General features: G+C 40.5%; 1 long non-coding RNA gene across 2 annotated transcripts in view; it reads left to right on the top strand.

Annotated features, from left to right (window-relative positions):
- Nucleotides 1–12,102, top strand: part of LOC103675798 — a 30,946-nt gene that overhangs the window by 14,224 nt on the left and 4,620 nt on the right. The window contains exons 3-4 of one of the 2 annotated variants that reach the window (XR_005832375.1): nucleotides 579–638; nucleotides 4,085–4,179. This is a non-coding gene — a long non-coding RNA (uncharacterized LOC103675798). The remainder of the gene's footprint in view (nucleotides 1–578; nucleotides 639–4,084; nucleotides 4,180–12,102) is intronic. The other variant, XR_571913.2, reaches the window with a different exon arrangement.

The following is a 12,102-nucleotide window of genomic DNA, read 5'->3' as shown; positions in this document are numbered from 1 at the left end:
CGTGGGCTCAACTCACAACCCAGAGATCAAGGGTTGCACACTCCGCTGACTGAGCCAGCCAGGCGCCTCTCTGAAGCATTTTTTATATGCTTATTGGTCCATTACTTTAATGCGTGACTTTTTTATATTATTTTATAACCAAGATAATATCTGTTTCTGTGACAAAGAAAAAAATCGGTATTACTGGAAAACTTATGAGACAGCATTTGGCTAAGGTCATACTGCTGAATGGTGGATTATTGCTCTGATGACCTTCCGACCTTTCAGTCTGTCAATTAATGTTAATATTCCCTATCTTTGTAAGTCAAAATATAGCTATGATATTATTATATAATTATTATGTAATATATAAGTATGCATATAATGTAATATACAGAAACTGTGTGTATTTTAAGTGACTGAGGACTGCATTTAGGATCCTTCTTTCTAGGTGAGATGGGGCTTATAACTTTGTGGTTTTATTGACTTGGATAGTTATTTCTAATAAATCCAGTAATAACAGGACAAACTGAAGCTGCTGCAAGGGGAAGAAATTAAAAACCACAGTCATTTTGTTGCCATTTTTGTTAATGTTGTAGGTGGTGGGATTGACTTCCTTCCTGCATCCGGAGAAATGAGCTATGAATGAACCTTCCAAGGTGAGCAGGGGGAGACACATTCTGCGTTCTCTGCACCCATTTTGTGACCCTGCCGGGCTGCAAGGAAAGGGGACTACGGGGCATGGACTGTCGGTCCTGGCTAAACTGGGGGGTTTGCTCAGGCACCCCTGTGGCAGATACCCCTCTTTCACCTTATTTTCCTTACAAAATCTGTTTTCAGAAATGTGGTCATAAGGTATCACTTCAGCCCGGGGTGTTTGGATCCAAATAGGGACCAAACTTTAGGGCCGATCTAGGGTCTCCAGACCTTGACTGATTGTCCTCTGGAAGGGAAGGTCCGAGAGAACATGCCCCGTCTCTGCAGAGCCATGAATTTGTGGCAGTAGCAAAGCGTTTTACTCCATAAAATTCTGGCCCTGGGCTGTGGATGTTCCTTTATGCCTTTGTGGGTGTCTCTCTCCCCGTGTATCATCTCTGGCCTTGTGTTTGGTGATTCTATTTCTTTTTCTCTCATTTCCTTCCTTTTCTCTTTATTTTTTTCTCTCAATTGGCCATCTATTAGAAAAAAATTGTTACTTCTTGGCTTCATCAAATAATTACATTTTCCATATATTTCATGTTAGGAGTGAAATTCAGTTGTCACTTATTTAGAGGTTTGGGATCAATCATACTTTATATTTTTTTGTGCATTTATCACTAATATCACTGATTGTCATGGTTTATGTCTTCCAATACGATGCAGACTCCCTGAGGGCTGGGGACTCGATCTTGTTCTCTGCCATATGCCAAGTGGGTCCACTCCGCAGGTGCCCCAGACGTCCTCCATGTATCCTGTCGCAGTCCCGATGCTTTCCCTTTCACCTCAGAGTAACCACATCTTCCCTTTTATGGTCATCGTTTTCTTGTTTTCTTTCTAGTCTGTCACCCAAGACATGCATATACCCTATAATTCAACTTGCTTCACAAAGAGTATACATCTTTTAAGTTTCTCCCAATCCCCCAAGCACCCCTCCATTCTCCCTTTGCCCCCCCTTCTCTTTACAACTTAGCTCTGGAAGAAACTGGGTTGTTTGATTTGTCTTATAGAGTTTCTCACATCTGGACTTTGCTAATCGCATTCCCGTGTAATTTACCCAGTTCTTCTGTATTTTCTATTAACTGGTAATGGGATTATGGACTTGATCAGATTCAGGTATAATTTCGGGTCCAGCTTCTTTGTAGGTGGCATGTAGGAGACATGTAATAGCTGATTATCTTTCTGTATGATGCAGGCAACCATTAATCCATTATGAAGTTCAAAATGGGGATATTCAAATTTAATTTTTACTTCTTTATTTGGCTGGCAAAATAGTTCCAAAATGGAAAACTTCTCCTCGACTTATTAGCTTACATTGTATGGGAAAAGTAGCATAAGTGCTTGATGAAAATACATATTTAGAAAGACAAAATATACAAAAGAAATATACAAAAATAAGAAGACTTACTAACCATAGCCCTGTTAAAAGGTATACTGCAATCAGAAGAATAGCTAACCTAGGGGGAGAGATTAGATGAAAGAAAACATAGTGATCACAGACAACGGTAATTTAAGCAGGGGCACCTGGGTGACTCAGTTGGTTAAGTGAATGACTCTTGGTTTCGGCTCAGGTTGTGATCTCAGAGTCCTGGGATCGAGCCCCAAGTCGGGCTCTGCACTCAACACGGAGTCTGCTTGAGATTCTCTCTCCCTGCCTCTCCCGTTCACGCTATCTTTCTCTCTCTCTGTCTCTTTCTCTCAAGTAAATAAATAAATCTTAAAAAAATGAAAATTTAAGTGGGTAAATATAATTAGCTATTATAAAAAATAATTTGAGGTTTAAAAAACAATATGGGAGTGCTTAACAGGTAGTTAAAACATGCTTAACTTTGTGTCTTGTTTAGGAGAAAGAAAAAAACATTGACTAACTTAAGTCTTTGTAGGAAAAGTATAGAGCTAATATGTACGTTAAAAAATAGAAATACAATGCATAACTTTGAAATTAACAAAGGAGGAAAAACACTTTGTCAGTCCCAAAGAAGAGAGAAAAGGAATAAGAAGAAAAAAAAGGAAAAGGATAGTAAAGAGAAGACCCAAATTAGATGGTAGAATAAATCCAAAAACACCAGGATCACTGTTTGAGTTCATTGGATAGAACTCGTTTACCAAAAGAGCATCCCATTCGGTTAATAAACAAACAAACAAATAAACAAAACTATATCTAGTTCAAGAAACACAGTTAAGGGGTGCCTGGCTGGCTCAGTCAGTAGAGCATGTGACATGCAGCTCTTGATCTCAGGGTTGTGAGTTTGAGCCCCACGTTGGGCGTGGAGATTGCTAAATACATACATACATAAGATTATGGGGCGCCTGGGTGGCTCAGTTGTTAAGAGTCTGCCTTCGGCTCAGGTCATGATCCCAGCGTTCTGGGATCGAGCCCCGCGTCGGGCTCACTGCTCGGCGGGAAGCCTGCTTCTCCCTCTCCCACTCCCTCTGCTTGTGTTCCCTCTCTCGCTGCCTCTCTCTCTGTCAAATAAATAAATAAAATCTTAAAAAATGAAAAAGAAACACATTGAAAACCATCCAGAAATTTGAAAATAAAAGAAAGGAAAAATGTAACAATCAAATACAAATGAAAAAGAAAAACGTGTGGAAGAATAATGGTATTTAATGGAATGAATAGCAAACAAATGGAATTTAAGGTAAAAAGCATCATTTGGGGTGACAAGTAAAACTCTTTGATAAAAAAGAATAATTTGCCAGCATCTAGAGCAATCAAGAACCATAGGAGGGTGTTCAACGAAGTCATCATCGAGGAGGCTCTTAGCACCCCTTACCTAATAGATCAAGCTGGCCCGGAGAGGTACAATCAACAAGCTTGATTGAATGGATATATAACAAAGGGTGAGGGCCTCCCACCTGGTAGATCACAAGATATGGATCCCCAAAAGCCATACAGTGGTCAGGGCAGCTCTTGGCCGATTCAAGTCTGTTCATTGTGGCAGACCAAATTAGCACAAAGCAAGGGAGGATGTGGGGGAAATGGCATTTTCAGGTATTGCTAGTGGGAGTCAAAGTGCTACAACCATCTTGGAGGGCTATTTATCAAATGGAGGCATTATCAAAATTGATACGCATATACAGCAACTCCACTTGTCAGTTACATACCATGGACAAAGTCTTGGGTGTGTGCATAAGTAGATACGGACATTTCCTTGCCGCAGTTTTTTGAAACTGGGAAAACTTGAAGTAACTTTAAATGGGCATCAACAGGAAAATGGGTTTGTGAAAATGAAATTCTAGATAGTTAGGTGATCTAGAGTTACCATATTAACATGAGATACATTACAAGTGTATGTTATGAAGAGGAAAAAGGGAGATTGCAGAACAATAAGGGTATGACAACATTTACGACTTAAAGCACGCGTGTGCAACAATGGTATATATATATTCCTTTTTTGTTTTTAAGTAAGCCCTTTGCCCAATGTGGGGCTTGAACCCATGACCCCAAGATCAAAAGAAACATGCTCTACCAACTGAACCCGCCAGGCACCCCGAACAATGGTATGTACTATTTACGGATACATAGTAGTGTGGTAAAAATATGAAAAAAATGCATTTATAGAATGATCGTCCAAGAAAGGGGGAAAGAGGCTTCCAATACTTTAAAATAAATAACCCTACAGAGTGATTAGGACGGTGTGTATCATAGTCTCCATATATGCATATAGAATGTGGGTAGGCTTACTAAGTTGATACAAGTCTGAGAAAAAGGTCTGCAGTCACTAGAACGATACTCACAGGTGTCGGCTGTCCATTTTCAGAATTGCTGCAGTTATTTCACCAAGACAATAATCTGTATTCCTTGGGAAATGTGGCAGATGAGAACCACGTGTTGGTTTTAGCTGAGCTGTCCTTCGTTTTATTTATGGTTTATAAATACACTCAACTTCAGTCAGGTTTATGTAATTTAGGTAGAAGAAATCACTCAATAGTTGCACATGTATTAGGTGTTTTATCCACAGGGTTCTTAGGAAATTCAAAATAGATATAAAATATTTTCTCTACACTCAAAGAATGTAAGAACTCATTCTAGCAATAAGACAAACAGAAAACAGTATAAAACCAAATGTGGGCTGCTTGTATGTCTTGTGTTGTAAGGATTTAGAAAAATTGGAGCTCCCACTGGTAAAAAGAAAAGAAAAAAAGAAAAACTGGAGCTCAGGACGAGCTCTGGTAGCAACTGGCAACCCTTCATGAAATGGAATCTGAGCTGGGTTTCAAAAATGAGAAGAACTTCTCCTGAGATGAAATTTAAAATCAAGACTTTCCTTGGGCAGTGCTCTTATTCCAGATCTAGGTCAGCTTCCCTTTTATCAACCAGGGGCACTGGGTGTAAAAGCCGCTCAGCTTATGAACACTGGTCCAGTGGGGAAAATTGGGTGTGGTAACTGAGCGCTCAGCTCTCTCCATGTCCCAACTCTTTACTGGGTTGAAAACTGAAATGACAGGAACGATCATGCCATCCCTCTTTCTGTCCTCTCCAACTGTGGTGCAACTTACGACAAGTAGCAGAAACGCACTCAAACATGTGAAAGTAAAAACAAGAGCTTATTGAACACACACTGCGGTTTAATAGACATAAACAGTCAAGATTCAAAGGGCTTGTAAGTTGGAAAGTCAGTCTTGAAATCTACTTTCTCTGTCTCTCCCATCTCTTTCTTCTGCTTTTCTGTCTCTGTCTCGGTTGTCCGGCTCCCTCTGTTCACCCATCTTGCGCGAAGCTTAAAATGGCAGCCTAAACTTGAGATGCACATTCCCTTTGCTTTTGCAGTCCCATTTCTTGGAACGTATACTGTAGACACACGAGTGTGCAAAAATAAGTCTATAAAGGTTTTTGAAAAAAAAAAAACAGAAGCAAGCTTAATGTCCATAAATAAGGGACTACTTAAATAGGTTATGGTTTGCCTGTTTATAACCCTAGTATCATTATAAAATGATACATGTGGTGGGTATTACCAGTCGTTACCAGTATTTCTTGGTTCCTTCTCCTTCTGGGTAGGAATACATTTCCGCCCTTTTGAGGGTGAGCATGCTGATGTGATTTGCTTTGTCCTCTGGAATTTTAAAAGGATTTTAAGAGTCCATGTGAGGTTCTCCATGTTCTCCTGGTACAGCAATTGTAGAAACACACACTGGGAGGAAGAGTCATGAGACAGAAGCAGCCAGAGCACTGAGCCGTCACAGGGAGGACAACAGATGTCACATGCACAAGAAATAAATGTTTGCAGCATTGAGCCACTGAGATTCTGGTGTTATTTGTTTTCATGACAGAAACCAGATCATCCTGGCTAATACAGTATACTGTGTAGTCAATGAAATGAATGAGAGAATACATAGGTACCGAAATGGAAAATTAGATTAGTCAGGGAAAAAGACAAGGGACATAAATGTAAATAGAATTATTCTATTTGTGATTTTATAAAAATGTCACCTATAGAAAAACAAAGACTGAGGAACTCTTCCAATCTAAAGGAGAGTAAAGAGGCGTCATATCTAAATGCAATGGGTCATCTTGGGTTGGATCCTGGAACAGAAAAAATTCTTTTTCTTCTGCTATAAAAGACATTAGTAGAATAATTAGTAAAATTTGAATAAGGTCTATAGATTAGATAATATCCAATTGATGTTACTTTCTTGATTTTTATAATTATACCGTGTTTATAAAGGAAAATGATCTTATTTTCAGGAAACACACACTGGTGTAAGTAGGCATCATATTTGCAATCCAGTCTAAAACTGTTCTGAAAAAAAGTGTGCATGTGATATATATGTGTGTGTATGAGAGAGAAAGAGACTATATATACAGAAAAAAATTATATATATAAGAGAGAAGGAATAATAAAACATCTTTCTCCTCCTGGTCCTTGCAAATAAAGGCACTAATACGTGAGAACATGTATTATTTTACTGCAGCACTTTTTTTAGGGACAAAAAATTGGAAACAAAGTGTATGACCATCACTAAGGAAATAATTGACTAAGTGGTGGAATATTCACATCATAGAAGATTGAGCAACGCAGACTGTTCCCCAGCTGAGAGGGTGAGTGAGCTCTCTGTCAATTGACTGGGAGAGATTTCCACTATGTATTTTTACTAAGAAAGGAAATGCAAAGAATTTTATAACCCTCCCTTTATTTTGTAAAACAGTGAGGAGGAAATCCCCACGTATGTGAGTTTGTCTAATTAAAGCAGTGGGTAGAAGGTGTGCGAGGGCACACAGAGGTTGTTAACTTGCTCGGAGCAGGCGGGTGGAGTTAGCCAGGAGAAGGGAAAAGGGAGGAGATGAGCAGGACCGGGGACACTAGCTTCAGCAATAATTCATGACAGGCATAGCACCTGTATAGAGTGGGCTGATGCTTTGCAAATAAAGCTTTAAATTTGTGAAAACTAACATATGTTTTTGTATAGCTTTTATGGTTGTTTTCTAATTATGGAGCTCTGGCAGAAGGGGTGTTTTACCCAAATTAGGTCTGCATACTATATATTCCAAGTTTAGCAATGCAGTTCTCTTCTGTAGAAAATCAAATAAACAGTCTTTAATGTAAGTACTGAAACAAGGCCAAACCAGCAGCTCTTTTGAAACCTGGCAGTCTGCCTGCTGATCATTATTTGCTATTCTTTCCCAAACAAATACCTCTGAAGAAATGGCACTCCAAAGCCATGTGTAGATAATCTTCAAGACTTATATAGTTTTGGAAACTATAAATTTATGGCTCATAATACCCCATTGTCTTGAAAACATTTATATATATATATATATATATATATATATAGGCAAATGTATGGAAATATATATATATGGGCAAATGTATGGAAATTAACAATCCATTTTTGCATATTAATAATTTCATGGCTTGGGCTTTTTAGGCATACAAATTACATATGTTATTTATTTCTAGCATGATTTCTTCAATGATTTGCATGAATTTTTCATTTTCAAAGTTAGGAAAATTAACTTTTAGAAAATCATTTACTAGTAGAAACAATGTAGCTCTTTTAAGTAATAAAATAGAGGGCACTTAATTTTTGCTTAAATAAAGATATTTCTCAGTAAGAATGTAAATATGAGGGGTAATGTTTAATGTATTAACTCTCTTCATGGACGTATCCATTTTTAGAGGGAAAAAGCTTTAGGACAAAGGAATTTTAAAATAGTATTTCTACATTAATGAAATAGAGGTTTGGCCCCTAGTGGGCAAGGAACTTTTATCATGCAAAGGACTTGAACCAAGAATAGGGTCCTGTTCCTATCCATCTGGCTCCCTGCCCTTAGACCGGCTCCACTCCTCTGCCCTAGGTAACAAAGGCTAGGTGCAGACCCTTCCAGGCTGATTAGAACAATTACCAAAATCTCTTTGTTCTTGATCTTTTTCTTAAGATTTATTTATTTATTGGGGGGGGCAGAGGGACAGAGGGAGAGGGAGAGTCTTAAGCAGACTCCACACTGAGCATGGAGCCAGATATGGGGCTCAAGTTCACGACCCTGAGATCACGATCAGAGCCAAAACCAAGAGTCAGACGCCTAACCAACTGTGCCCTCCAGGAGCCCCCAAATTGATCTTAAAGTGTAGCCCCCTCACCAAAAACCCCCATTCCAATTCCACACCCTTTTCCCAAATTCTGATTCTGTTTAGGACCGTCCAGACCTGATACTTGGACTTGAACTCCCAGCTGTAGTTTGATTTCCTCCTCTCTCAAATGGTTTTGCTCTGGACTCCCCTCCTCTCCTTTGCAGGGCCCTGCATCAGCCTTAATAGTGCTAATGGAAAGCTACATCAGATGTGAAATTGTCATTATTAAAGATAATAATTGTCGTTTTTAAAAGATTTTATTTATTTATTTGGGAGAGAGAGCGCATGTGTATTAAGTAGGGGAAGGGGCAAAGGCAGAGGGAGAGAGAATCTCAAGCAGACTGCTGAGCCAGAGCCCAACATGGGGCTCGATCTCATGACCCTGAGATCATGACCTGAGCTGAAACCAAGAGTTGGTTGCTTAACTGACTGAGGCTTAGCCCCCAGTCACCCCAGCACCCCGTGACATTATCGTCTTAATGTTGCTTGAAGAGTGTTGAATTGACACAGAGCCTAAGATGAGTGACATTTAAAGGTTAAGGGTCCATTCAGTGCCGTTATATGGAAGTACTAACAAGCAGATAGTCAAGTTGGCTACTCAGTCTGTCTCCAGTCTCTGGGATTTGGAGAGGTGGTGTGAGATCTGGCATCTCCGATCTCTCTCAGGCTTTCCCCTCTATGCCTTGTTGACTCATTGTTTTCTTTAAAGATGTGAATAATGTTAGCCAACTGTCTGATTCAGCTCTTCCCACTTGGACCTGTGAGCAGTTTTCTGAAGATATCATATTTCATTCATGACATATTGATTTTATTACTGTAACTGGAACATTCTCGAGTTCTTCAGGTTTCAGAGATCATTTGTTCAGTGCCCCAATAGCAGAGCCTAAGCTCCCATTTCCACCTCCAAGGTTGCCCTCCTGCTTTGGACTATTGCTCAACTCCTGCCAATCATCTCTTCATCTCTTATAAGTTTTTTTTTTCATGTTGCTTTTCTCTCCATGCATTGCATAAGACATAGAATCTCTGGGTTTACATTCCAGCACTTTAGCAAGTTGAGCAGAAAGAAGGCATTTCTTTCGCATTCAGCTCAGCAAACATCCCAGCATTGGCTCTTTGGACTTGGCTTGGGTTCCTAGCATATCCCTTAAATAATCACTGTGACAAATGCTCTTGGAAACCGAGAGCCAGAATGAACGGGTTCGGGGTGGGGAGTCAAACCCACCCAAACACAGAAATGAGAGTGGGGGAGGAATAGCCCCTGAAGGAACATACCTTCATGCTACCAGAGGGAACACTGATGCTGAGAAATCAGACGAAACAAAACAGATGTTTCACTGTGTTTGGACATTAGCCAAGAAAATCACTGAGCAGAAAAGAATAAAAACTCACTTTTTCTATTTTTTTAAGATTTTATTCATTTATTTGACAGAGAGAGAGAGAGAGAGAGAGAGCGCACATGCAGGGGGAGCGGCAGGCAGAGGGAGAGGGAGAAGCAGGCTCCCCGCTGAGCAAGGAACCCAAAGGGGGGCGGGCTTGACGTCCTGACCCAAGAAGAAGGCAGATGCTTAACCAACTGGGCCACCCAGGTGCCCCCCAAAAATCCACTTTAAAATTAATGCATACTGATGCCCTGGCTTCTAGATCTGTCCCTGCAGAGGGCTGCTACTGTGGCTGTCCCTTTCCTTAGGCCCCTGGTGGCAGGAACATCTTTGAGAGAATAGGTGATACATGTGGAAATCCCTGACCCTAAGGTCCACCCAGGGTGCAGGCCCTCCACTATCCCTTTTTTTCCTTCTAAAATGAGGGGAACCCTCCTGCCTGCTCCTTTTTCCTTTGTCTACCATCTAGCCTCTTTCTGCAGAGCCTCAACTCTGCGCAAACGAAGGTACATCTCTGCATCATTCTGCCAGTGATCTCAAACTCCTCTGTCTGGAATCCTTTGGAGCCTTTGATTTTGTTTGATCAAAAGGCCTACTGAAATTTTTTTCCCCCAAATCAAAAGAGCAGCCTCAAGCCTCAAATGATCTGCCTCTAGATAAGAAGACTGCCTGCGGCAGTTTGGACTGTTGTCTGCATAAAACAGAAAAAAGCCCAATAGTGTGGCTTCAACAAGATAGAAGTTTATCACTCTTTCAGTAAAAGAAGTCTAGAGATAGGCCCTCCAGGGATGGCCTGGCGGCTCCAAGGTCTTCAGACACCGTGGCATCTACTGTTTTGCTTCTCTGCCCAGGTGATCGCTTGCTGGCCGCAGGAAGGAACAAAGGGAAAGGAGTAAAGAAAAGCCTGCCACTTTTTTTTGAGAACTTCCCAGAAGTCCTCGGCTATCCTGTGCTTACATCTCCTTGCCCAAAGATAGTTGCCACATCTTGTCACAGGTAGCTGTGAGAGGGCCAGAAAATACAGGGTTTTCAATGAGCCCTTTAAGAGAGGAAGGAGGAGAATGGATGGTGGAGGAGGCAGGTGTCACTAGTAGTAATCTGTCACACGGTTGGTGACTTCCGGCCACCAAAGGAGCCGACACCGATGGCCCTGCCTCCTCGCCGTGCTGCTTGGACTCTGGACTTCTGAGACGCCTCTTTGCTATCCTGTGCCTTGCTCTCAACCCCTTCTTTGAGGTCATATTCTGCTAGTTCATCTATGGTACCTAAAATTTAGTCAGTGCAATTGTAGGATTCTGTCATGTTTGACGGCTCTGAAAAATAGGTTTGGGCCATTTCACAATATTGCTCTTAAGCAAAGCTGAGAGAAAGGCACATAGAAGTCATGAAAAGGTTTTCATTTGGAAGATGTCAAATAAATATTTGACATCCAGACGACATAAAGAGCAATATGAAGGATCTTTGCGGTGATGAAAATGTGGTGTGCCTTGACTGTGTCACATCAGTATCCTGGTTGTGACGACATGCTGTAGTTTCATACGATGTTACTGTGGGGGGAGACTAGGGAAAGAGGCAACCGCATCTCCTGTCTTACAACTAGATAGGACTCTACGGTTTCTTCAAAATAAAAAGTTTAATTTTGCAAAAGTCAACAGCATTTCATGGTAAATTATATCTCAGTAATTTTTTAAGTCAATTGTATTTCAAACTGGTACATTTAAAAATCACATATTTACTATGCAGTTTTGATTAGTCTTACCCATTTTTTCCCTTTCAAATATTAAAGAAACATTAAGGGGAAAATTCAGTTGAATTCTCAGTAAGAAGGGCTCTATTTTTGAAAACGTTTTATTCTGAACATTTGAAAATATATATAAAAGAATGTAATTAGGGGCGCCTGGGTGGCTCAGTCGTTAAGCGTCTGCCTTCGGCTCAGGGCGTGATCCCGGCGTTCTGGGATCGAGCCCCCACGTCAGGCTCCTACGCTGGGAGCCTGCTTCTTCCTCTCCCACTCCCCCTGCTTGTGTTCCCTTTCTCACTGGCTGTCTCTCTTTCTCTGTCAAATAAATAAATAAAATCTTAAAAAAATATATAATTAAACTCCACATACTCATTAGCCAATTCAATAATTACCACCCTTTTGCTAGTCTTATTTTATTTATTTGCCTTGCAACTTTTCCCCCTGGTGGATTATTTTAAAGCAAATCCCAGACATTGTATTATTTTACCCTTAAATAAAGTCTATTTTTAAATTCTGTGATCCCAAGCACAACGAACAAGGGAGATAAAACTCCATAATTTCAAATAAAACTTCCACACGCTGAAAAAATGTGTAGTTACCGATTCCTGGAAACGGAAGTGAGAGGTTGGATAGACACAGAGAAAGCTACAGAGAAGGGATACAGAATGTGGCAAGCAAAATAATGCCCCCCCAAATGTCCATCCTAATCCCTGGAATCTGTAAATATGTTACC

This window comes from Ursus maritimus, unplaced genomic scaffold (assembly GCF_017311325.1).
Source record: "Ursus maritimus isolate PB19 unplaced genomic scaffold, ASM1731132v1 scaffold_5, whole genome shotgun sequence".
NCBI lineage: Eukaryota > Metazoa > Chordata > Mammalia > Carnivora > Ursidae > Ursus > Ursus maritimus.
The sequence above is the reverse complement of the archived record's forward strand: the minus strand, read 5'-3'. Positions and strand labels throughout refer to the sequence as shown.